The sequence below is a fragment of the Ceratotherium simum genome, chromosome 4 (genome assembly GCF_057802395.1).
Source record: "Ceratotherium simum simum isolate JZ-2026a chromosome 4, ASM5780239v1, whole genome shotgun sequence".
NCBI classification, from domain to species: Eukaryota; Metazoa; Chordata; class Mammalia; order Perissodactyla; family Rhinocerotidae; genus Ceratotherium; species Ceratotherium simum.
In genome coordinates this window covers 17,988,574-18,015,267 of record NC_141903.1, presented here as the reverse complement: position 1 = coordinate 18,015,267, position 26,694 = coordinate 17,988,574, and the positions used below count along the sequence as shown (strand labels likewise).

At 43.4% G+C, this 26,694-nt stretch overlaps 1 protein-coding gene across 2 annotated transcripts in view; it reads right to left on the bottom strand.

Annotated features, from left to right (window-relative positions):
- Positions 1 to 17,409, bottom strand: part of ATP10B (ATPase phospholipid transporting 10B (putative)) — a 300,183-nt gene extending 282,774 nt beyond the window's left edge. For both annotated transcript variants that reach the window (XM_087429455.1, XM_087429456.1), the window contains exon 1: positions 17,202 to 17,409. The gene's annotated coding sequence lies outside the window, so the exon portion shown is untranslated. The remainder of the gene's footprint in view (positions 1 to 17,201) is intronic.
- Between the last annotated feature and the right edge of the window lie 9,285 nt (positions 17,410 to 26,694).

The following is a 26,694-nucleotide window of genomic DNA, read 5'->3' as shown; positions in this document are numbered from 1 at the left end:
AACAAAAGCTGCTGTTTGCAAGCAGCTCAGTAAAGCAGAACAACTGTCAGGAAGCGAAGAGATCTAATTTCCAAAACCATAGAGTGTTTCATTGACCTCGAATAAGCCATTTCACCTTTGGGCTTTAGTTCCTGAATTTATTAAGAGCGAGGGCTGGATAAATTAAAATCTAAACTTATTATCATAGCCTAAGAGGCCACATATGATCTGGCCTTTGCTCATTTCTCCCTTTCTGCCTGCCTTCCTCCGTGTCCACCATGCTCCAACCACATTCTCTCCTCTGACCCCTGATAGGCTTGTACGAGGGTCCTTGTGTTTGCTCTTTTCTCTGTCTGAAATGCTTTCCCACCCTCTTCTCTTCAAGATGAGACTGGTTGCTTTTTGACATTCAGCTTTCAGCTCAGTCTTTCCCAGACTCCCTTAGCTAGAGCTGTCCTCACCAAATATCATTCCATGACCTTGTTTTATTTTAGTCATACTATTCATCACTTTCTGGAAACTTCCTTACTTGTGTGTACTTTCTCAATCTCTTCCCAATAGAAGGAAAGCTCCATGATAACAGGGACTTGTTAATTTTTTTTTCAACGCCCCAGTCCCTACATGGAGAACAAAGTCTGGTACATAGTATATGTTCAGTAATATCAAGTAGCCAATTGAATAATAATAATAATAATAAAAGTGCTTGTATAGGTCTCTATAGTTTTCAAAATACTCTGCCAAGTTTAGTCTCATTCAGGAGGCTTCACTATCCTGTAAATTAAACAAGAATTATTGTATTTTGGTGCAAAGATAAATTTTTTGTGTGTGTGGTAAGACATCAATTCAATAATTTTGGGGAGTGGTAAAGGGGAGGGAGAAAAATACTTCACTGAATGTCCTTATAATTCATAAGGCTGAATCTCCTTAAGAAACATTGATGCCAAAAAAAAGTGTGTGACTTAGAATCAAGGAAATACCGTTATAACTATTTAAAAAATGGGGGAGAAACTGTTTCAGGAGGCTGAAGCTGGTCACTGGCAGAGGCTGGCTTTCAAACCACTCTTTCTTTCGATGTCTTTTGCATTCCAGGTTTAACCCCCGTGACTAGCAAATCTCTGTGACTCAGATTTTCAACGCTCGGAGAACGAAGGGGATATGACACTAAACGAACTCTTCTGCTACATCTTGAAAACTCTTACAGTTCTGCAAACATGCTCCTTCCTCCTCACTTCCACACACCCTAGCTTTAGACGATGGCTGACAACTAAAAAGAGGAAGCTCAGCTTCAATTGATGTAGAAAGATTTGTTAAGAGAAAAGGAAGAACTGAAATGAATTGCAAAGGAAGATGGAGGCTTCCCTCCACCAAATGTGGCCAGGGCGCTTAAGTACAGAGCTGGTTGAAAGTAGGAAGCTGGACTAGGTGCTTCTCCAGGTCATTTCTAACCTTAGCACATGGTTTTGAGGGGGCAGAAGAGTGCAAATGCTCAGATACATTGAAACTTTACCCCAAGCGTGTGAGAGTCTGATGCATGATAGCCTGTGAAGCCGGTTAAACAGCAAGTCTTAAAAAGGAAACTATGAGAGATATTCTTCCTTCAAAAGGACTTAAGCAAAGACAAAAATGTTTCTCTTCAGGAGTCAGAGAGGGGAGGTTTTCAGAGGATTATAGTGTCAGGGATGAAATTCACCTTAAGGGACCATCTGACCCAGTCTGGTTTCTTTAGACCTCAAAAATAGGATAATATTATTCCCAGTTAACCTATGAGGCGGCAGTGACTTGCTTGCTAAATGTGATGCACGCAGAGATCTCAGCCCAGTGTCTGGCAAAGAGTAACTGAAAACATTTTGGTTAGCATCATGATTACTAATCTATTCTAGTCCACAAATATTTAAATAAACATTAAGCTACGTGTAAAGATCCAAGAGGAAGACCAAAAGTAACCACTGCCAACGACTCGCACCCCAGTAGGGAGAGAGATTACTTCTGTTTGGTGTTGAAAGGGACTGTGTGAGCACTGGCCAGAGATGGGAGCAGATAAGGCAGAGCCAGTGTACTTGGCATAACAACTGAATGCCAGGTTCTCGTGAGGAAGATCTGGATAAAAAACAAACTTAAGGATAGAGATAAAATAATGAAGAATAAGTTATGGAAGGAAATATGGGACTTTTGTGGGGGTGAGGGAGACCTTTTGTAATTTTTTTTTTTTTTTTAAGATTCTAGATGACATCAAATAATTATGCTTTCCCTAGCTCTTAAGACCCTGAGGATACCAATATAACCCAGGACGCCATACTTCCCTGTGCTTTCTGTGACCTTAAGGGGTAGGATTTGCATAATTCAGAATATGTGTCCCCCTACTTCCTTGAGAAATGGGTCTTAAAAAAGGGCAGTACTTCAGATGAGGGAGAAAGGCTGGTTGAGGCCACTGGCTCACTGGGGCAAGAGGGCAAGATGTCCCGTGACCCAATTCCAGGGCAACACCCCCATGTCCCTCACAAAGTAGCTCTTCTGCAGATTGTGACAGAATCCTCAACTTGATTGAAATATTTAGCTCCATTAAACAAGGCAACAAAGCCAAGTAATGGAAGCAGCCTGATTGTCTCTCGATGGATGAACACAAAGAAAATGTGATATGTATATATATAAAGACACACACGCATATACATGTATAATGGAATATTATTCAGCCATGAGAAAGATGGAAATCTTCCATTTGTGACCACATGAGTGGACCTTGAGTGCATTATGCTAAGTGAAATAAGACAGAAAAAAACAAATTCCATACGATATCACTTATATTAGGAATCTAAACAAACAAAAACTGAGCTCATAATTACAAAGAACAGATCGGTGGTTCCAGGGTAGGGGGTGGGAGGTGGGAGAAATGGGTGAAGTGGGTCAAAACGTACAAATTTCCAGTTATAAAATAAATAAATCATAAGGATGCAATATATAGCATGGTGACTATAAGTAACAATATTGCACTGTATGTTTGCAAGTTGCTAAGAGAATAGATCTTAAAAGTTCTTATAAGAAAAAAAAATTTGTAACTATAGATGGTGATGGATGTTAACTAGACATATACGTTGCGAAGTGATCGCCACAATGTATAGTGAATCATGTTGTACACCCGAAACTAACATAATGTTATATGTCAATTATATCTCGATTTAAAAAAGCAAAACACAAAGTAACAAGAACCCCTTTTAATAGATCTCCAGGTCGATAAACAGATAGAGATCTCTTCCTCATCTTTCTATGGAACTAGCACTGGGATGGGAGTTAGGAGATCCAAGTTCCAGCCCCAGCTCTGTGCACCCTGCGGCGAGACTTCTAACCACCCTATAAAACTCAATGGGACTTGCTCTCCCTGACACCTTTCTACTTTCAAAATCCCAGGAGCTGTGACTGGTGGAGAAAATGGGATGCTAGAGGGATTCCCATCTGGCTCCTTTTCTTTCCTTCCTGCCCCCAGAACCATTGGATCATGGAGGCTGAGTTGGCACTGGAGGCACTTGCCCTGGGACTACATACCCCTAAAACTGGCTTCCGGAAAATGAAAGCTCCATATACCTAGTGTTTGCATTTGCAAGCCAGCCTCTCTGAGCTCATTATCCCAGTCCGTCCATTATCTCCTTTACCTCAATCCGCTTGGCCTAAATCTCCCATCCCAGTTTGGTTGCGCAACTCCTTTCTTTATTTCCCCCTAGCTAAAGTCTCCTAAGAAGAGAGTGCTGACAAAGAAGCTGAAGAAATGGAAAGAACCTGAATGTTCCATCTCCTTTATGTATTCTTTATGCTTTTTTACCTTTTATGGGGTTGGAAGCTTCGCACAGATAGTAATGAGTTATTCAGGGCATGCAGTGTTACTGGACCTGGGTGTAATGTAAATGGAATTATTTGCTGTGGAAATACTCAGTCCAATCTCTTAGCAAATTGCAATCCCTGAAACTAGGTCCCTTTTGAAGGTGCCTAAATAAACGTATACCTTGTTTGAGAGATTTGCAGCAATTCAAGAGACATATTGGGGTCTTTCTAATGTGAAAATAGATTGGCACTGCTCTGTTTGTCATAAAACTTAATTAGCAATCATTTGTCAGAACCTGTTAATTGCCCAATTGTTCACTGTTTGACAGGTTAGATTGAATTACCAAAACACTTCTCCAAAACATGCAAGCTATGTTTGGGACCTTGGTTTTCCACTGAAGACATGGAGCCAACTGCTCTCTGAATGGAATGCACAAGATGTTTTGGTATCTAGTTTTCCAAGGAAAGCACCCCCATAGCTTAAATAGATTTACAGAGGGATCCATGACCCCCCCCCCAAATGTTAAGAACCACTGGTTTAATAATACTAAGCAATAAAATCATAACTGCCGATACTTATGAATACTTATATTATGTTCAGCATTATTCTAAGCTTTTTACCTATTTAACTCATTTAATCCTCACAACTCTATGAAGTAGGTACTCCTTTATACCCATCTTAGAGTGAGGAAATGAAAACAGAGAGGTTAAATAACTTTCCTAAAGACACACAGTAAGTGGTAGAAGCCAGATTCAAACCCAAGCAGTCTGGCCCCAGAGCCTGTACTCTGTAACCACTACACTCTTGTTACTTTCTAATAGACATCTGGAAGAGAACCATACATCCTCATATTGCAGCCGAAGGCTCAAGGGACTGGTACGGTTCAGAGATCATCTGGTTCAGTGGTTTCCAAACCTTTTCATACTGTACTGGTCCCTATTTTCTTAATCACCCAAGGTGCCATGTGTCCTTTACAGTACTCTGGTACACAAAAGAGACGAAAGCCTCTCTGAGAAGAGAGAAAGAACAGGAGTGCATGTCGTGGTTTCGAGTGTGCACGTGAATGTGTGCATGTGTGAGAGAGGTAGGGATAAGGGCGTGGGATGAGTGTCTCAAAGTCCTGCCCTTTTGCGCTCCACAGTGCCTCCAGATCATCTTTTCCAAACCCTATATCTCAAGAGAACGTAAGATGAAAATCACTCCTGTTGTCTTACCGTTTTGTTTTATAGGGGATAAAAACAAGGCACAGAGTGCAGGTAGCCGGGTGTGGGGCCCAGGCTCCTGATCCAGGGCACTTTTCTCTTTCTGCCTGATTGCCTTGCTGTAACCAGCCACTGTGGCCAAAGGGCTGTTACAGTCAAGGACAAACACACTGGCGTACAAACTTTCCAAACCTCTCCCTGGGCTGCCTGGATGTTTGAATGCTTCTAACCATCTAGCTGGCTGGGGACAGTCACCAGAAGGCTTTCTAGGGCAGGACAAATGGAAGAAAGGCTGTGCGGTGGTTTGGCAATATCCGGAATGTCAATGTCCTGTCAATGTCAATGACAGGAACACGTTTAGCTACAAGTGGTGGAATCAGGGTGGGGAGTCACCTAGAAGATCCCCCTAATCCTCAAGTCAAATTGCACCATTGATCTGCTTTGAGTGGGATGGCCAGGAGGAGGAGGAGGAACATAGCAGCTCTCCCCTTGCCAGCCCCCAGAATCTGGTGATGCTCTCTTCTAGACAGAATGTGTCTGGGGATGTCAGACCTACTTACAAGTCACAACTGTGCTGTCCTCCCTGCCACCTGCCTTCCCTTCTGGGTTTGCCATCATGCCCCTTTGCTGCCTCAGCAGTTGGCAGCTGGACCCGGCTGAGTGTTCCAAGAACAAGCTCTCAGAAGAGCTGTGGCCTGATTTAAGTAGGGAGGGGAGCACTGTGGGCAGGGTGGGGACCAGCAGCCACAATGCTTCCCGGCGTGTCCCCACAATGCTGAATGACTGGGCGGAGTTTCCACGCATAGCAATTGAGGAACACCCTCATGGGACCACAGTGAGGAGGGGAAGCGGGGCATTCTCATCTGCCTGCTCTCTTTTCACACTCAAGTCTAATAAGAGCTGCATTTGATCAACTATTCATTCCAGGGCACCTTCAGGGTGCGAGGCACTATTTTAGGTGCTGAGGGAAAAAGAGATCAAGTCAGTCCTCATGAAGCTTCCAGTATAAGGGGGGAGGTAAATTTAAATCAAATAAAAATACAGTTTATAATTAGAATTGGTAATGAGCTTCACAAAGAAAATAAGAAGCTAGAATATATAGCAAGGGGTTAGATTCAGTCTAGGGTGTGGGGCAGTAATAGCTTCCGTGTGGCAGTGATATAACTGAACTGACATCTGAAAATGACTAGAAGAGGTGGGAAGAGCATCCAGATGGAGAGAACAGCAAGTACAAAAGCACTGAGGCTACAAGGCATACTTCTTTATTCACCACGAGGTATCAATGATACAGTCATACACACACATGCATAAAGCTTATTTACCCAACACGTACCATACCACACACAATTTACGTTTTCTCATTTCTTCTTTCTCAGGGTCTTGGAGAGGGAGCCACAAACATGGAACAGAGTTAAATGAAATGGGAGGTTATATCTGAAGCATAATGAACACATAAGGGATGGCCATAATAGGCTAGAAGGTTGGCGAGTCAAGGGAAGTTGATTGGAAGTGATAATTGGCCTAAGAGTAAGATTTCCTAGACAAAATGAATGAGGAGTAAGATGATAAGCTGTACCCTCTGCCTAAGGTTAAGCAAAAACCTAAATGTAGAAAACAGCCTAATACCTAACAGGCAACTGCTGGCATTTTAGTTTGACTGGGATGCACATTGCAAAGCACGGGTAGCAGATTAGGCAGGAACCCCTTGTGCGACATCCTTGCACGTCATATTCTTTCCATGAACATTTATTGAGCATCTGCTACAAACGAGGCCCTAGCGCTATGATACTGCACAAAATCAGACTTGGTCTATGGCCTGGGGATCAGGACTCACACAAAGCAAGGACTCAATGAAGTGAGGAGACAGCCCAATAATCAGACAAACGGGAGTTGGAGAGATGAGTAGGAGGAGCAGCTAGAAGCCAGACTTTGTAGACTCTGTTAAGAATGTTGGTCTTCCTTCTCAAACTAGTGAGAGGCTCTCACAGGGTTTTAAGCAGGCGTTTTAAACATGTTCAGATTTGATGATTCAGAAAAGATGATTCTGGGCACTGTGGGGGGAGGACATCTATTCTCTGACTTGGACACCCTATCGTCTCCCCCAACCGATATCTGTCACGGCAATGGAAGGGAACCGTGGAATGCACTCTACAGCGTCATCCATCCGTGTAGAAATCCTAGTAGCTTCTACCAGCTCTCTTTGCACTTGCAGCCATCTCGGGTTGCTAACAATGACGCCTTCCTGACTGCCTGTGAGGCCAACTGCAATGGCTCAGCAACAATTATATTAATACCAGAGTTAGGAATGAGCTGATGGAAAGCTGTTCATCCATGTAATGAGGTTTCAGTTGTATTTTAGAAATGTGTCAGATAATTTGGTAAGAGACAGCAGAGTGTTTTCTGTGTCAAGAGACGGGGGAGGTGGAACTCAAGTTCCTTGGCTTCAACCGCAATGCGAGAAATGTCATCTGTATGTGAGATGATAGAGGCAGAATAAGCAAATGTGAAGGGAACAGTGAAAGTGAGAGAAGCCCAGGACAGGTTGTGGTGGGAGGAGAAGGGAGAGGAAGCTTAAACACCATAATTATCACCTAATAGCAATCGAGCACTTACAATGCATCAGTGTCATCTATACCATCTCATTTAAATATGACAGCTCTATGGGGTACACATTAACCCCCTTTGACACGGGGCTCAGAGAAGTGAGTTTAAATCCATATCTTTCTAACTCCAAAGTCTGCTTTTACAATGACCTGATGTTATGCTCCATCCCTGGATAAAAATAGCCCTTAATCAGTATGTGTTTTGGTGTAGAATTATGAAGTCTATTTTATATAAGGGACAGATGTACTCAAAACTAGTAAAGAAGAACATCTTTCCCACTACGCTCAGGTGAATCTCAATATCACATGTTCCTGTGTGATATTCCTGTTATCTGAGATAGGCATCCCGGTCAGTGCTCCCAGTGTGGGACATGTAACGATTTTTAAGAGGCACATGGAGCCCACATTGAATAAAACAAAGCATACAGTAAGAAAATGGGTCCTATTTCAACCCTTTCAATTTTCCCTATTACATTAATTCAGTGGTTGATAGTGTCAACTGCCTTGTGGAATCACCTGGGAAGTCTTAATAAATTCCCAGGCTCAAACCCCACCTCAGAGATTGATTTCATTAGTCCTGTGCAGGGCTTCTCAAGCCTTCACGTCCTGCAAACCCTTTGAGGACCTTGGTAAAATGCAGATTTGGATTCCATGGGTCTGGATGGGGCTTGAGATCCTGTATTTCTAACAAGCTCCCAGGGGATGCTGATGCTGCTGGTCCGGGGACCTCCCTTTGAACGCTCGAGTCTAGGGAGTAGCTAAGGTTGAGAACTACCACTTTAAGGAGACATTTTCAGTTTGGTGCATTTTTTTTTTTCTCCTATGGTTAAAAAAAATTATCAATTAGAATGAGTTATATATGTACATGGAACACAAATCAAACAGCAAACAATGACCCTCCCTCTCTATTCCCAGCTGCCCTTTCTCTCTACAGAATCAAATGTTGTCATCCTTCCAGAGGGATCCTTGCATATACAAGCACAGACGTATATGCGTATAGAGCCTTTAAGAAAACTACAAAAGGCAGCATTCTGATCATACTGTTCAGCCCTTTGCATTTTTCACTTAATATATCTTGAAGATTGTTTCATAACTACATAAAGAGCTGCCTCATTCTTTTTTATTGTGGTAAATACATGAAATAAAATTTACCATTTTAACTGTTTCCAAGTATAGAGTTTAGTGGCATTATGTACACTCACATTATTGTGCAATCATCACCACCATCCATCTTTGGAACTTCCCAAACTAAAACTCCATACCCACAAAATGGTGCCAGCTAATATTTAACTGTCCTTTTAAACAAAGCAAGAACTAGCCTCAGGGCCAGAGCTTTCAGTGGACAGTAGTGTCTGGCTAGAGTTGACTCTGTGCTCTGTAATCATTGTATCTAGTTTTACAATTGGTCTGTTTGTGATAAGAAACACTAATTTTCCACTTAAAGGAGTCTCCTTTTTAAACAAATCTAGTTTCTGCTGAAATAATGACGTCTAGTAAGTATTAGTGAAGGCTGTCCCTGGCTGTCCCACAAGTTGTGCAAGTGGCACATCACGAAGAACTGAAGCATAGGACACCCCCAAGCCCATTTCAGAGCTCCCAACTGACTTATCTCTACACAACGGGTAGTGAAAACGGCCTTCCCTTAGGGCCTCATGACTTGTACCTGTGGGAGATCAAGATTTGGCCACCCTGAAATGTATCTCTTTGCCTTGATTGTTTTCTCTGATGGACATTTGACCTCCCCCACTAGCTGCCTAAAGAATTTGACATGGTGGCTCCTTCCTGGAACAGATCTTCTATCATGATGGCTGTAAAGATAATGTAGGATAGAGGTTACAATAGGAAAGGCACCAAGCCCCTTTTATCAAAAACTCTGTCTCTCCCTGACCACATTATCTATAGATGACCCTGAAAAGAATTGTCCTCCTGCCCTCTGAAGTCCCAGGCCACTACCCACCCCCAACACGTTCCTCGCCTTTAGCTGCAATACTTAAGCAAGCAGCTTAGACAGAGGGGCGAGTTGCTAATTTCTGAGTTTCTCCCATGTATACGTGTTATTAAACTTGGTATTATTTTCTCCTGCTAACCTGTCTTGTTAATTATTTGGCCAGCCATAAGAACCTTAAGGAAAAGGGCAGAGGGAGATTCTCCCTCTTCCCCCGACATACCCAAAGGCAGTCTTTTCAAGGGCTAAGGTTGTTTTCTCTAAGTCAGACCACACAGCAGCCTCTCCTCTGTCATCCTTAACAGAACAGCAACCGAGAAGGAAGGCCAGGCCCCCAATGGGATTTTGTGTTCCCTGATAGAGACAAGGACCCCAACTCTAGCACTTGACAATAGGTGACATCAGAGTTTGCCCTTCTAGAGAATGACACTTTTCATGGGGGTGAGTATCTGGCTTGAGAAAAGTCAAGAAGGGCCGGCATCCCTCTCATTAGGAGGTTACATAACAGATCTCGGCTGAAGGCAAGAGGTGGATTCGCTGTGCAGCCACAGTGGAGAGATCTCAGCATTGGGAGCCTACAGACCTGGCACAGAGGCCTGGGCTCGCTGCCAACCAGCTCCGTGACTTGTAGCAAGTCATTTCACTTTTCCAAGTATCAGGGTTTTTTTCGTCTGCCAAATGCTGATGTGAAGATTAAACCGAGTAGTATATGGAAGTATTTAGCACTGTGCCTGGCATATTGTTTGTGCTCAATAAACAGAAATGTTATAGTCCTGGACTCTTCACTGGAAGGGAATTAAAGGAAGGAGGAGGATGTGGGCAAAAAGTGGGGTCCAGGGACCTCAGATGCTCACTGCCTAGCCAAGCCAAGTAACTGAAAGAGGTGGAATGTGTGACAGGCCTCCCAGTGTGAGCCGTGGCAGGAGAAATGGCATTATTAGATGGGAGGGAAATGACAAGCTCCACCCTAAAACAGAGTCCAGACTAACTCAAAGTGTAACTGGGCGGAGAAACACTTCACTGTGAGGCTGATAAAAGAAAACGTGTCTCCAAACGTAAGAATTCCAATAACCCACCACTTACCCCTCTCCCTTCTATGTTCACTCTTAAGTAAAACAAAAACAAAGTATCTGGAAAACAAATCTGCAATAGACACATACTTTTCTTAGAAGCCAACACACTGATCTAGTAAATAACATTTGGGCCTCTCCTCTGAGCCTGGAGCTGCCCTGGGTGCTGGGGCATGGTGACAAACATGTTGGAGGAGACCCTTGTACCCGTGGGCCTACATCCTAATGGGTCCCCTCCTAGCCCCTGACTCTGTGGCCAATTCAACTTGCCCACAGCCAACTCCTGCTTATTCGGAGGGTCCTGGAAATGCAGCAGTATCTGATGATCCTTCTGCCATGCAGAAGAAGAGAAAATAGATGGTTTTATTTTCAGAGGGAAGCGCCAGAATTTGTTTGGAAGATCTCTCAATTGTTAGGAAACAAAGAAGATTTACACTTATTGATGAGGTGTCTTTCTGTGATGCGAAGAGCAGACTGAGCAGAAAGGATAATGAGTGAAGGCCGGGGCATCAGCCGAAGCTGCTCTGGTCATCGATTGTAAGGTTGGCAAATGAGGAGGAGCAGTGCAGTCAGACGGGGCCCGGGCAAATGTCCTCAGCATGAGCTGCAAAAGCAGACGATGCACAAGAGAAAGACTAGTGCATGATCCTGTGTTAGAAAAGGAAGAATTTAACAGAGAACCATCAGCCAGTGCGTTACACTGGTCTGGGAAGTGGATTTTGACATCAAAAGATCAGGGTTCAAATCCCACCTCCATCACTAACTTAATAGGTACTTAACCTTACCAGCCTTGGTTTCCTAATCTGGAAAGTGATGATCCTAGTACTTACCTCAGTAGGCCAGTGGGAAAATTAAGTAAAATGGTACACATATAGGGGTCAGTGGAGTGCCTGGGACACTGTAGAAGTGTTATCAGTAACTGTATGCGGGGCTGAATGAAGGGAAAGCAGTGTTATGCTCTGCGGAAAATAAGTAATTTGTGCAAAATCACATGGGCATTAAAGGACATGGTGTCCAAGATTTAACTCGATTTCTCCAACTCCTTTCTGTATTCCTTACTAGTAACAGCCCAGTTGCATAAGTGCCACTTAGGAGGGACAAGGGCACTTTCCTGATATGCAGCCACATGCAGACCGCCATTTTGTCTGACAGAATTCACAGGCCAGTTCTCAGGCTAAAATGCCAATTACTGAATTCTCTCACAGCATTGAAAATATGCTTCATGATCTGTGATCAAATCCAGCTCGCTCTTAAACCAGCTGAAAAGAGAACAAGGAAGGAAAAATGCAAAAAGGTTCCTGTTCAAAAAGGTTAGGAAGGGACTGAGGGTGCCTTGGAAAGACAAAATACTCTGCTCTCATGCTTACTTCTGTGATATTCCAGTGGCTAAAGGGTTGTAGGCGGAAAGCCAAGCTGAGTAGTTAGGGAGCTCGACTGCGTCCAGATAAGATGAGGCAAAAGACAGACAGACTCACCGCTCAGGCCAGGGTGGGAAGGAGACCGGAAAACAAACTGTGGGTGACAGGTTTGTCCACATGCCCTGCGGGGTGGCCCAGCAGGACAGGTTTTTCCACGGTTAATCAGTAATATGTTATCAAACCATCTCGGAGACGGTGATTCAGGTGGGAGGGGTTTGGGGCAGATGGGCACAGATGTGAAGAACATGTGTTCAGTCACACAGGCTTGCATTTATGTCCTGGTGTTGCCACTTTCTCCTGGGTGCCCCTAGCAAAGTTTGTGAGCTCCCTGAATGTCATCTTCCTCTTCCCTAAAATAGGGAGGATAATACAGGAATCTACTTGAGACTGTTGCTGTGTTAGGATTACATGAACTAATTAAATAATCTCGCACAGAGCAAGTACTCAATAAAAGGGAGCTGTTAATTATTAATTACTGTCATTATTTGAGAGGCATCTCAAGTGATGCACAGTCAGTGCAGGCAGCAGCAGAATGACTGCTTTCCAGGGATCGTGGTGTTCCTGGCTGAAGCAAGCCCCCACCCAGGGGGAGACTGAGTCCATAAAACAACTCCGATACCCAACTGGGTACCACGGCCGAAAGAACACAAGTGCTGGCATCTGTCTTTGACTGGCCCAGGACAGACCTCTGTACGATTTCTTCTGGTCCCTTATCCCAACATTGTTGCTAACTCAAGAGACTTTATATCACCAGATTTAAGGCAGCACAGGCCGATGTCATCACAGAGCTGAAAGAAGCCCCCTAACGGTCCGGTCAGCACTCTGTCTTGGGGAAAAGCAGCACCATTGATTGCTTTTAATGAGCCAGTGTGGCCGCCTGCCCACAGGGAGACTCTGAGGAGAGGAGAAAGTCCTGGCTGGTGTGATGATATCCTAGAGACACAACTTAAGTCATTTTCAACAAGGCGCTTCGCTCACCAGCCTGAAGATGACAGGAGGCCAATAAGTACCTTACGCTACATGGATAGAAAGGTAAGTTGGGTCTTGCAGTATAAATTCCTGTCAAACTGTGGAACTTGTGTTTCTTTGAGAGTTTATTGAGGAAATATGACATGGAAGAGGGCAGGCTCCGGATGAATACAGCTGGAGGTTCAAATCCTGATTCTAGCTATGTGACCTGACCCTTCATCAGTTTCTACACTTACAGGATGGGTGTGCACCCTCACTCATAGAAGGGTGCAGGGAAAGTAGTGGCGGCAGTGAAAATTTGAGAGTACATTACACACCAAGCACTGTTTCAGCTCCTTATACGTGTCTACTTATAGAATGCTCAAGACATCAATAGGGGAAAGATTCGAAGATGGGGAATCTGAAACACAGAGTATTTGGGAAACTTGTCCAAGGTCACACAGCTAGCAATGGACAGAGCCAGGCACAGTAAACCACAAGCGCGTGCCCTTCACCACTATGATGGACTGCCTCTTGCACATGAAATTACATGACGAAAATGCTTCTATCAGTGTCCAGTATGAAGAAGTGGCTAATAAATGTTAACTATCATTATTATATCCTCAGTCCCTACTGTAGCATATAGTATCTGCAAATTCTCCCGAAGATTTTAAGAATTTATGCAGTTGGGTTCAGCCTAGTATCCAATGTGTGCTCTGGGTTATGGCTGATGATTTTCATATTCTCTTTGGCAAGAGGCACCATTTTGGTTTCTTTATGAAAATACTTGTCATTTTCTTCAAGGCCACTTGGAGAAAAGGAGTCCCTCTAGAGCATTTTTCTAAATCTTGGTAAACAAAATGCATGGAAAATGGTGAAATAAAACCACAATTTCAATGAAGCTTCATAGGCATCATCTCATTGGATGCTATCTTGTGAGGAGGGCAGGCCCGGTAATGTCCAATTGTGTATAAAGAAAGATTCCAGGGACTCAGGAAGGCAATGTGTCTGGTAGAGAAGAGCACGTGCTCTTAAGTCAACCAACATGCATTCAAGTCTGGGTTCTGTCACTCGCTACCTGATGACCTCATACCCTCTCATATTCCTTATTTCCAAAAGTCGACACAAACATTAAAGGACATTATCCAAGGAATCCTCTTAGCACTTAGTAAGTTCTCAATAAAAGCCCACCGCCAATATTGCTATTATCATCACCATGGCCCGAGGAGTTGGAAAAGAATTACTGAGAGGCATGGCCAGGATTCAAGCCCAGGTCTCCAGACACTTAATATAATTCTCTATGATACAACTGTGCTTATGAGCCCGTTCCTCCCCAGAAAATCATCAGGACTCGGGCTTGGCTACTGATTCCAAAGTACATTTTGTTTCAAAAAAAGCATTTTTTTAAAATCCACAGATCAAGAGTAGCACAAGAGAATAGAACAAAATAAGGAATGCCTTAATAAAAGAATCACAGAACAACCTGAGGATCATATATAAAATCAGATGTCTCTTAAATCAAATAGAGACAGGGCCAGGGCTGATACTAGGAAGGCTTAGCACACGTTACAATGAAGAACAGAGAAGTGCAAGAAGGGACCCATAAAAACCACCAGCATGTGAAATACTGCCAAATGTTGCCTGCTTGCCAAGGAGGAAGCATCACTAAGCTGGATTCTAATGCTCCTTGCTGCAAAGCAAATAGGCTGGGTGTTAATTAAAGTGTGTAAGTTGATTCTTGAGGTAGCTGCCTGGGAAAAGGAATCCACCAGAGAAGTCTCTTCCTCTGATAGATTTCTTTTGGAGTTGTGGATTTTCTGCCAGTGAAATTCTGCCAAACAAACACACCTCCCAGTGTATTCTCTATTCCCTGTTGTTTGCAGGGCCCGGGTGCTTGTAAATAAGAAATATATTGCACTGGTTTCTACATCACTGTCACATTGAATACTCTGCAGAGGGCTGCCACCACACGTGCACCCCACAACCTCAAAGGCTATAGAGGGCAGCTGTTATCATTCCATTTTATAGAGGAGAAACACAAGAAGTGGAGGCATCACGGGACTTGACCACAGTTGCTGAGAGGGGTAGAGCTCATAGAAACACTTTGCACCCCATTATCCCAAATATGGGCCTCTTTCCATCCTATAAACGTATGACAGCCAAAATAGCAAAAGGCATGTGAGCAAAGCCTGGTGGGAATTTGAATGAGTGGCTGATGAATCAAGGCTGGGAGGGAGCACTCTCAGCTTCCTGAAATCGTACTGGAACGGTAAGTAGCCCAGGCGTGGCTAAGATCAATACCACGCTTGGTCCAGAAGAGCTTGCTGGGATGAATCATAGGCAGCGTTGCTTACTGAGACTGGTCAGTAGAGCCAGCCTTATCAGACCTTGCTATTTCTCAGGGAACTAAATCCATCTGATGCCATTTAGCCTTTTTCCCTGTTACCCCAAGAATGAAATCAGTTGCCCCTTGAGCATTTGAAAATCCAGATGCTTTTTACTTTAGTTTCTAGACCAAGATGTTTGCCTTCCACAGGGAGATTGAGTGGAGGTGTTGGATGAGAAGGAGACAAACTGGTGATCATGATATCTCCTGATTCCTTCTATTATTCATTCACTCAATAAATATTAATTAACTGAGCCCAGTATTACTGGGAACTCTGCTAAGCCCTAGGGATCCAGTAGTGTCCAGCAGGCAGAAGACACGGAAGGTCCCTATACCATCCTGGAACTTATGTTCTAGTAGGGACATAGACAATATACAAGAATTTCAGATCATCATCAGCATTATGAAAATAAATCAACACTTTGAGGGGTTGTAATTGAGGGTGGTAGTGGTGGTGGTGGGTCCATTTTAGATTATGTGGTCTAGAAAGCCCTCTTGAATAGGCAACGTTTGAGCTGCAACCTGATTGAAGAGAGGGAGCCAAATATAGGAAAAGCCCAGGGGAACATGTTTCAAGCAGAGGGAAGACCAGGTACACAGGTCCCAATGAGGGAAAGAACAGAGGCCGCCAGTGTTGCTGGCTCACCATGGACTGAGGGACCTGGTCTTAGGTGAAGTTGGGGAGTGGGCAGGGGTTGCAGTCGTGAGAAGCCTGGTAAAACATTTTTGGAGGTTGGGTTTAATTATACGCACTGTCCCAGGGTCCAGCTCTCAAATGTATTCCCTTCCCCTTCCATTGCTGGCTCTGGCATTTTCAAGACCAGCTCCATTGTTCAGCTGCACAGTCTCTGAATTCTTAATGGCACCGACCACATGGATTACATATTGCTGACAGTCTCCAAATCCACAAGAAGGGGCCATTGAGGCCTGAGAAGTAGGGACCAAGGTCTAAATTAGTTCCTGAACATGGCAACAGGAGATGGAGGCTGTCGGCTTTGCTCTGCCTGGAGAAAGCCTCCTTACAGGTGCTTGTTCCTCATCACCTCTATACACTTTGAATCTGGAAGACCCTCGGCTAAATATGACCTCATTGATGTAAGTCAAGAGCATGGACTGGGATCAGCAAGCACTGATTTGGCTCAGTTAACCTCCTTGAGCCTCGGCATTCTCAGCAGTGATTGTAGGTAATACCGACACCTGCCTCAGGGGCTTGCGAAAAGATGTCAAGTGCTCCACACTCATACTTTGTAAATCATAAGCTTTCAACAAGCTCCCACCATTACTATTTTTATTAGTCACCATCAACAAAAACCCAACTGTGTCTCACTCTTTCTTCCTCAAACACATTTACTTATTTCAAAATCCTGCATAATGGTTTTGTAAGCTTTTGGAAAGAGGCCCTGAAATAGTACAGGTAATGACCAACGCCTCTATATCATGGGCTCTCCATACAGGTAATTCATTCCTAGATATAGGCAGCAAAGGCAGAGGCTGCCTGCTCATTCAGCGCGTGGAAGAAGCCCCGACCGCATAGAGTGAGCACCATCACCGTCTGCAGCTGCCCTTGTAACTCAGTCAATGCACGCACAGTCTCTTCCAGCATGGGCAAAGACCTCCCCAGATAGAGGAATGAGGTTCCCTGGGACCCTGCAGCTGCTGGTTGCTGGTGGTGTACACAGCTGCAGCCCTCAGGACCCAGAGTACTAGGAATGAAGCGAGGGGGAACCTCAGAGACTTTCTTTGAAGTAGCATTCCTACCGGAGGGCAGCAAGCAGTGAGGAGAGCTGAAGAGAAAAGAGCCCCTCCCCCACCCAGTCTTAGCATCAAGCAAGTGCTTACCTCCTCCCTCCTCGGTGCAGGCTCCACGGCTATGACAGGGGGCTCAGCACTCCTTGGGCATTTTTATTCTGGTGGGGCACAAGGGAGGGAGGCTGGGCTGTTACCGCCTTCAGTTATCCCATCAACGAGGAGTGAGCGAGCCTCCTTCTCATCCCTGGCTGGAGCAGGCAGCCCCAGCCCTTTTAGAAGCCCAGCCTCCAGTGCCACACACCTGAACACAATTCCTCCACCCCATTTCCTCCTCCTGGCCTGCTGCAGAAACCTGCTTAGCCCCGCCCTCCCCAAGGCTTCTAGGCTCCTCTTCCAAGCCCTACATCTCCACCCTACTCCTCCTTTTCCTTCCAGGCTCCCTGGCAAGGCTGGCCTAACCAGCTCAGGCTCCCAGTGATAACCCCAGAGAGGCTGCCTGTGCTGTTAACTGGTTAGTGGTTGGCCTGGTCTCCACCATCTCGGCTTTGCCCACTCCCCTCTCCCAGTACTTTACTTTGAGAGAGAGCCCTTGGGTTAGTTAGAACCAGAACTTGGGACCTTGGCCCAGCTGTGCAAAAATGGAGAGTATCTATTTTCTGGTGATTAGTTTAAAAACTGTAGGAATTTGAAGGCTAAGTGTCAGGAGATGGGGGCTCTGTCTAGCTGCTTCACAGGGTGACTTCATCCAGGCCAAGGAGCTACATCTCTAATGCCAGAGAGGTGGCTAAACTGCACCCTTACTTCAGGAGACCCAGCTTTTCTCATGACAGATGCAGCAACTACCTTCATTCTCAGTAGAAAGGTAAGGGAGAGAGGTTGTAATCTGCCTACCAGGCTGAAAGGAGATTCCATTTCTTCACCTGTGAACTGTTGGGGAGATGATCAAGGAAAGTTTAGCAATGTACCCCATGTCTGTCATTAAAAAGCACTTAGAAATCCCAATTAATGACTGTTCCACTGAATCCACATGGAGTCTTAACAAAATGAGTTAAATTATCCTTGAAAAAAGACAATCATTGCTCAGGTCCCAAATCTAAGCATTTGGGATTTTATTTCCCTACCCTGGTAAGTTAGTATTCTCTCTCTCCAGACCAGAGATTTCCAGATTTTAGGATTCATAGGAATTATCCAAGGTATTAAAAATGCAGATTTCTGCACGAAACTCTCAGATTCCAGGAGGGCTCAGGAATCTGTATTTTAAGACTTTTGCCTAGGTGATTCTGATGTGGGTGGTTTGGCATCTGTACTTGAAGGAATCCTGCCCTAGACTAGGTCTAAATTCTCCATTCCCAGCCCGGCATTTCTTGATGCCTTTTAACCTCAGCTGAGACCCAGCTGTTGTCCATTGTTTCCAATTCATTCTTCTACCTGTGCCCTCAGGAATTTTCCAGCTGACTCCAGTGTCTTCCTCCTCCCTTTAACTCACAAATGAGCTTTGTCAGAGGCGAGAGTGTTAGGGTCACAGATATTCCAGCTGTAAGAGGCCTTAGAAATGATGTCATCAAACCCTTTCTTATTATCACATGGGAGAAGTCATTGAGCCCCAGTTCTGCCCTATCTCCCACCTGAGGCCCAGACCTCACGCTACTGCCACCACTACACTTCCTATCCCCCGGCTAATTGACCCCATGCCAGCCCCTATCCAGGCTCAACTCCCTCATAATACCACTACTGCTGGGGAAGATGGCAGGTGCATGGGCCACACAATCAACTCCCCTCTCTGCTCCATGGCTGAGGTGATCTGTGTTCAGGGTCCTTATTTCTTGAGTCAAGTTTAGTTTAGAATGAGATTCTCACGTCCCACCTGATCCCCCAAATGGAGTTGTCATACAGGACATCAGACTTCACATGACTGTTTGTCGATACCAATCATTTTAAGCGTAAGGCAAGAACTACAGGATCCACTTGATTCAAAACACACTTACTAGGCACCTAATATGTGCAGAGCATTGTGTGAGGCACAGCAGTGGGTGTGAAGAAGACCAGAAGGTGTCAATGATGATGTAGTTATTGTTTTGGGCATTGTTTTACCAGTGAATTGGGCAGAGGGCACTGAAAAGGAATGAAATGATGAAAGTGATGTGGGAAAATGTGTGGGCTTTATGGGTGGAGCTGCCCACCCCCACCCTATCAGTAGCTCAGGTGATCCCATGTGATACAATAGGGAAACTAAAAATAAATATTTTCTTGCCTTAGCAATGCAGGTCCACAAGACTTTCCCAGCACTCATAACCTTCAGATGAAATGAAAGGCAGCGTAGTCAATGGCAACTTAGTGGTTACAAACACAGACTTTGGCACCAGACTGCTTGGTTGCAAACCCTTTCTTTCCAGCTCCCAGCAGTGTGGTTTTGGGCAAAGTGCTGAACCTCCCTTGGGAAAATAATAGTACTTACACCACAGGGCTGTTACCAGAATGATATGAACTAATATGTATAAAGTGCTTTTAAGAGTGAAAGTGCTCACATACTATTATTATTCAGGTGTTCCTGAACTCTGTTACCATGTATTTATTTGCACTATAAAAGACTTATAATGTTTTTTCACCTGAAGACAAATGTCTTCCCAATATTTGCTCCATTTGATTTTTGCTTCTCAATTCTATGCTTAAGGTTCTTTATTAGTTTCCCTCATGTATTCATTTAGGTTTTTTTTTTGAGGATGTACTTTGTGCCAAGAACTGTGCTAGGTGCTGGTGATAAAATGGTTGGACAGACAGCCACGACCCCTGCTCAGTCCATTGGCATACCAGATACTGATTGAATAATCACACAAAAATTGTGAAATTATGATTGCGATAAGTGTTAAGAAGGAGCAGCGCCTGGTGCTGAGAACGTATGCGAAAAGGGATTTGACCTGGTTGAGGGGTTGGGGTAGAACTGGGATGTGAAAGAAGAGATGGAGTTAATTATGAAGAGTGGAGGTGCCCTGCCAGAATATTCCCGATAGAGAAACACCATGTGTCATGTGTATTAGCTTTGTTGCAGTAACAAATGACTTCCAGTTCTCAGTGGCTTACACCATAAAGGTTTATCAGTCGCTTGTGTTCCGGGTAGGCTGTAGGTTGACTGCAGTTCTGCTCAGGCTATGACTCTGCTTCTCATTTGGGGATTCACACTGAAGGAACAGCCTGTCTGTGGGACATGCATTCTTGTAGCAGAAAGAAGGGTCAAGAGCACTGATGGAAACTTGCCATAGCTCGGAAAGCTTCTGGTTGGATGTAGTCTTGTGTGCTTACGTTCCTTTTGCTGACAGTGGGCTCTTAACGGTCTCCAAATCCATAAGAATGGGCCATTGAGGCCTGAGAAGTAGAGACCAAGGCCAAAGCCCAAAGCCAATGGGACAGGGATGTATGGTCCTCAACACTGGGGCACAGCAAGGTACATGGCAAATGGCAGGAGGGGGTGGGAATGAATAATTGCAAAAATAATATAATCTACTATACTAAGGCTCTCAAATGGCAAAAAACCTGGAGGCTTGTGTGGCTAATGCTGAGTTGGTGGGAACATGAGTGATGAGACTGGAGCAGTAGGTGGGGCCAAACCACGTAAGAGAATCCGACCTTTATACTGCGAACAATGGAAAAACACAGGACTTGACCCATTCAAAGGGTAAAGTTAGTTGTTAAAAGAAGACTTTTCGTGTTTTTCTGGTTTCTGAAGTAGTACATGTTCATTATAGAAAATGTGGTAATGAAAGACAAAAAAAACAAAAAAATACAAATCACCCTTAACTTTACAACTTCAGAGAGAACCATTATTGATTGATATTTTGGTCAATATATTTCTAGACTTTTAGATGCTTTTTAATGTATATAAAGTATTTTTAAAACCAAAATTGGATCATATTTTTCATCCTTTGTTATGAATATTTTCCAAGTTTTATAAATATTCTCCCCATTATCATCATCATATGGATTTATCATAATTTGACTAATTCCCAACTACTGCACGTGTATATTTTTATAATTTTTCCATTTTATAAAAATTCTGCAATGAAGTTTTTTGTGTTTAGCAACATCGATATCATGTCACAGACATGGCATTTTTATCTTCAAGGGTATGACAAATTTAAAGGCCACTGATACACATTTCCAGTTGTCCCTCAAGAAAAGTTGTATCAAATCACAAACAACCCCATAGCAGGATTTGCCAACTCTGTTGATGATTGTTTTATATTGCCAATTTAATCAGTGGAAGATACTGTCTTATTTTTATTTTGCATTTATTTGATGATTAAGGACAGACCTTATTTTATATAATTCCCAGTGCTTTCATCAGGGAAAGACTGACTTAATTAAAAATCCGGGCCTTTTGGATCTTCTGCTTAGGATGCACTCTTATTTCCTCTCCAGCAAATTGTAACTACTTTGTCCCCTATACTCATTACAAGATTTCCTTCTGCTTCCTACAACAAGCCTTCTCTGATTGCCCCCACCCCTGATCATCTCCTTACTGTGGGAGCTGCCAGTGAAGATATGGACAGTTGGTTCTACATATATGGTGGGATGATATGGTTCATGCACACCTTGTTTCCCCAAAGAGAGAGGGTGCCCTCCTCTGACTGAATTTTGTGCCCTCCTGTTGGGTGTCACTCTGTGCTCTGCATGTGTTATGGTCCATAAATATTTGTGACTAAATTCTAAGGCATAAAGGCACGATGAGTGAGTAATTTTTGACTTGATGGATGATTCAATTGTGGAGACTTGCACATGACTCTATTAATAAAAGATTGTGGGCCAAAAGTCATTGCAAATGCCACTCAAGATCTCTTTTTAGATTATAATCTAACACCAATTTTTCAACTTTCCTAACATAGGTTAGCAACATAGGGCATTCTGATTTGACAGAAGCCCAATTACTTTATCTCCCTCTGATTTTTCTTTCCTCCCAGCCAGAGTCAAAGAACTTCTAACCATTTGATGTGTGCCTTGGTTCCAGTTAGTTTTTATTAAGGATTTGAGGTTCGTTTATTTTCCTTCTGTTACAAGTTGTGCTAATGTCTTATTAAGCTAGTCTGACAGTATAAATTGTACCTTCGTGCTCCCCTTCTCACATTACTGGGAGGGGACAAAGCCTTGCAAAAGGAAAAGACCATTAACAGGGCATTCCACTGTGTCAGTGGGGAATGTGGGGAAAAGCCAACACTTGTTGACACGTCTTGCATTCTGGGGTTGTGGGTTAAGTGCTTGCAAGTCTCAGAAGCCTCAGGCAGGTTGGGTTTATGATAATTTATCTCTATATTGGCATCACTTGTACCCTCATCTTGAAAGAGCAGCCTGTCAAGCGTGTGTCCCATTATGCCGCTGAACCCAGAAATAAGTTCAGGATTATTCTCTCACATAGCTCCACACAGTCCCCTTCAGGGACTAGAATGATTACATGAGACGGACCTATTTGCATTCCAGACATGCATCAGTATTATCAGGTGGTGCTTGAATCTACTATACAGTCTAACAGACATTCTCACCACTCTCTCCCATTTTGCAAATAGTATCTATGCCTTCAAACAGATAGATGCCCGTCTTCTTCTAGGAATAGTGAGATTTTGGTTTTTAATCATTGTTTTCCAAATAATGTCAAGGCACACTTGAACAGGTGTTCTCTCTATGAATTACTTAATTAAAATAGCTCCCTGAAGGCCATTGACGTACCAGAGGAAGAGGACGAAGCATCGAGATTTAATTTTGAGTAACTCCTTTATTAAAATGGAAGGAAATACAAGCTGATCTACTTCAACTTTGAAGGCTGTATTAAAAATCCATCAGCAAAGAAGGATTCTCTTTAATTAAGCAGTGTTTCCAAAATATGGTATGAAGACCACCTACGTTAGGATGATTTGGGGAACTTGTGAAAAATTCAGGTTCTTGGCTCCACCCTAGACTTCCTGAACCCTCTGAGGGTGGAGCCTGGGATCTGCATTTTAATACCCACCACCCCAGATAATTTCTATGTACATCAAAGTTTGAGAACCAATACAAGACAATGATATTCTGGGGGGAGTCTAAATGTGATATTGTCTTCTTAAAACTCCAGGTGTCAGAAGCTTGTTTAATGTTTGCCTCCTCCATTACATTATTAGGTCTGTGAAGATAGGGACCAGTGAGGTCACTCCCACCTCCCCAGGGCCCAGCACAATTCCTGGCCCACCCCACACCTACTGGATCAGAAACTCAGGGGATCAGGCCCATCAACCTTTATTTTAACAAGTCCTGCAGGTGAGCCTGATGCATGCTACAGTTTGAGAAGCACTAGTATAAAACAGTCTTTTCAGAAAAGCTATTTGCTTCTTAAGAGTAGCAACCTATTGCTTTTATTTCTCTCTCCAATTCAAATGGAATATTCTTTGGTCTGTATGCCACCATATATCTTTTAAGGTCAGGATATATTAAATCCCTGGCATGGTTTCAAGAAAAACAAACAATATCCCCATTTTACAGCAGAGGAGAGTGAGGCTTATAGAATGTAAATGACTTGTGTGTGGTCATGCAGCTGACACGGGACAGCCCTGGGATTTAATTCATGATCTCTTAGACACTAATGTTCATGTTCTTCCTTATTCTTCTCTTGATTCTCCAGGCCCTGGCTTTTGTTTTACTGGGCTGCACGAGGACTGTTCAGAGTCTTTTAAGGGGAGAAATAACAGTCTTTATCTTTTCTTGCATCGCTAACAGCATCATCCAGAGGACATCTGCTCTGTGTGACCTTGAGATCTAAGTAGTTCCCTGAACACACCATCCGGAAGTTTTGAGGGATTCTCTGGGACTTACAGGCTAGAGGGGAAGCCTGATTACTGTGGGATTGTCTCTCCTTGCATCCATCAAACAGTCCTTAAAATTCATGCATTTTCTTTATTCTGTCCCAGTAACCAAAATAAGTCCTATTTCAAGGACTGGAGGAAAGCAGAGTAGGCCTAATGGAAGAATATTCATTGGGAATAAATCAACGTTTATGCTGGAGGTAGATCTGTGCTTTTTAAAAAATCAGAGTTATGTGGGTGGTCATGCTTGTTTGACCCAGAGCAAAGTAGGCAACATCATCCATTCATCTATTCAGTCATTCACCCTCTATGACCATTTTGAATGTGCAGTTGCACAAATTCAAGCAAACAACAGGCAATTCAAACATAGCAAGATGAGTGCCATGACAAGCAAAGGCAAGAGGCTGTGGAAACACATAACGGGACAAGCCAACCAGGTTTGAGAGTTGAGGAAGGCTTCCTGGAGGAAGTGGTATCTAGGCTAAGGCTTGAAGATTTTATAGACACTACCAGTTGGAGAGTGGGCAAGGAGAGAAATATAGGGAGGAGGAAGGGGTTTTTCAGCAGAAGGAACTACGTGTAAAGAGTATACTGCAGAGTCAGGCCATCTAGGCCTTGCAACTGTTCCCCAACCTATCGCTGTTCCTGGGGGAACCCAAATCAAGATAGAGATGGAATACAGACTTTAGGCATTCAAAGTCTTGGCATCCTTATTATTCTTATATTCTTATTTATCACCATCATCATTATTATCACCATTATTATTATATTATTATTAGAGCCAATAGGCTATATTAATGTAACTATGTATTCAGAACAGGGAGAATGGAGAATCCCGTTCCCCTCTTATCAGACTAGATGCATCTGGGGTTCACTTCTGGTGGCCCCACTGGAAGGGGACCCTGATAAACTGTAGTGTTTTCAGGGGTAGGAAATGGGAAATATCTCATATGAGGAATATCTGAAAGAACAGGAAGGCTTAGGAGAGGCAGGAGAGCTATCTTTCAAATCTCAATTGCTATTTTTGAGGGAGGGCTTCCCTGACTCCAACTCTAGGCTGTCTCCCAAGAAATTGTCATAGCACTCTGTAAACTGTAAGTTTCATTGAGATAAGAACCAAGTTTGTCTTACTACTGCTTCCTCAGTGCCTAGCACAGTGCCTGGTACATTATAGATACTCAATAGATATTTGTTGAATGAATGAACGACTGGGACAGAGGCAGTCCCATGCCAACCACAGGACTTTTCCAGCCTCTGTACTATTATTTCCATCATTTCCAAAGGTCGGTGCCTGATTGTGTTCCCTCTCAACAGAAATATGGCCCATTTGAAAGACCCAAATCACATCACATTGTTGCAGCTGGCTTCCATAGTATATCTATAGACAAATCCTTTAAAAAACTTTACCTGTTAATGAGACATAGTGTCTAATGGTTCTGCAGTACAACTCGGAGAGTTTATTTTTCACAATCTGTTTTATGCATCATAACTCAAAATATACAATTGAAAACAATGATGAGAAAGTGACACCACATTTTCCAGATTCAAAGTCCTGGGAATTGACCCCTCTGCCTAATCTACTGCTAAGTGCCCTGAGATTGCACCACAGGAGGAAAGCAGGTACAAGTGAAGATTTTAATCATAGAGCTGATAGGTTCAAAGCACCCCAAGCAGTTTTCTGAACTCCTCAAGCATCAGAGCATTGCTCCAAGGGACTGCAGACACCATATGGTCCAACATCTTCATTTTTTATGTGGGTCAGCTTGGGTCCCAAAAAATACAGTGTCTTTATCCCATTAAATCATCCTATTAGTGGCAGAGTAGGTATCTTTACTCAAAGACCTGCTTTTTCCACCATGCTTTTCTGCTATTCTTTTTTCTCCATCTATATTAAGCTGGGTATTCTTCTTCCTCTAAAAATCTAAGATGGGCTAAAATATGAAGCTGTCTTTCTTCAGTTTCCGCCACCTAGAATCATGTCCTTCATGGTCACCTCCTTTCATATATAGCCTATAGCAGATTCTTTCCCTTGTTATCTCCTCTTTGGGTTTTCTCTTTAGCCAAAATGGCCTATTTAACTTGTAATGATCATTGACATCTTGGCTTCTGGCAGCCTACAGCAAAAGAACAAATGCAGGAAAGTCAAGTGGAAGAGGGCACTGCAAAGATCTGGGCTTCCGAGGACTAAGGAAACACTCAGCTTCCCTGATTTCTTGTTCATTTTTCTAGGATTAATGCACTTAAATTCATAAAATACAATGCTCATCTCAAGCAGCTGCTCATTTATGAGGCTTTGGCACCAGTCGCCTAGACTTGAGTTTTTGAAAATCAAATGATTGATGCTCTCTTTAATCTCAATTTTTCATATTCATCATATGAATGTTTATTTCTAACTAGATCTAGGTTGCAGGCTGAGTGATTTGAAGGCCACAAAGCCTCTCCACTCCAGATTATGTTTCCATTGGCCTTAAACAATCCAGAATCAGACATACAATCCTTTTCATGAAGGCATTGGTCTCCAGGAACCTCCCATCAAATGTTGTCAGGACTAGCATACCTCGGCTACCATGAGTCATTGGCTATTGGATCAGGGTTAGTTTACCAGAAAACCAGTTTTTACCCTGAAAATATCAAACTATAATTCCTTTCATAAATGGGAAGCAAGACAGGTAAGTTTTGATGCACGGAAGTTTGGAACATATGTCACGTCTACAGTGAAGGAAGCAGTGGGAAGAGTGAGGAGTAAAAGGATGGTCACAAGGACA